The sequence below is a fragment of the Odontomachus brunneus genome, unplaced genomic scaffold, assembly GCF_010583005.1.
Source record: "Odontomachus brunneus isolate Ranch 3 - 2012 unplaced genomic scaffold, Obru_v1 Obru_scaffold_370, whole genome shotgun sequence".
NCBI classification, from domain to species: domain Eukaryota; kingdom Metazoa; phylum Arthropoda; class Insecta; order Hymenoptera; family Formicidae; genus Odontomachus; species Odontomachus brunneus.
Window position 1 is genome coordinate 79,457 of NW_022639820.1, and position 1,070 is coordinate 80,526.

A 1,070-nucleotide genomic window follows, 5' to 3' on the forward strand; every position below is an offset into this window, starting at 1 on the left:
TTCTATTTCCCCTCAAAGTTTATCGGTCTAATTTTTTTACATCCTGTATATATACTAGATGCGCAACTAAGTTTCCGGGTTTCACACATAGATGGCGCTAACGACACATGTAGTCGACATACATGTCTAAAGTTGTGATTCTTTTATAGCTTGGACATCTGTTAACAATAACCAGTCATAATACCAACACATATCGCAACGCAAAAATATTTTTTCTAACAATGAAGATGTCGAGTTTTGTGCCAAATAAACAGCATTTGCGGGAAGCTTTGCTTTTCTGCTTTAACTTGAAAAAAAATGCAGCTGAAGCACGTCGTTTGCTTAAAGAGGCCTACGGCGAACATGCACTATCGAAAACTACCTGTGAAGATTGGTTTAAACGCTTCAGAAGTGGCGATTTCAACAAGGACAAGGAGCGCTCCGGAAGACCAAAAGCAATTGAGGACGTCGATCTGCAAGCGTTATTGAATGAAGATGATACGCAAACACAAGATCAACTTGCGGAGGTATTAAATATGACTCGTCAAGGTATTTCCAAACGTTTACATGTCATGGGAAAAATTCAAAAGGAATGAAAATGGGTGCCGCATGATTTGACTGAGAGACAGATGGAAAATCGAAGAGCCACTTCCGAAATTTTGCTTTTGCGGCATGAAAGAAAGAGTTTCCTGCAGCGAATTGTTACTGGCGATGAGAAGTGGATATATTTCGAGAATCCTAAACGCAAAAAATCGTGGCTTTCACCTGGCGAAGCATCAACATCGACGGCACGGCCAAATCGCTTCGGAAAGAAGACAATGCTCTGCGTTTGGTGGGACCAGAAAGAAATCGTGTACTATGAGCTGCTGAAACCGGGCGAAACTGTCAATGGGCATCGCTACCGACAACAACTGATCAATTTGAACCATGCATTGCTCGAAAAACGGTCAGAATGGGACACGAGACACGAACGAGTAATATTGCAGCACTACAACGCTCAGTGCCATCGCACTTCCATCGCCCAGGATACCATCAAAACGTTGAAATAGGATCTGCTACCGCACACGCCGTATTCACCAGACCTGGCCCCT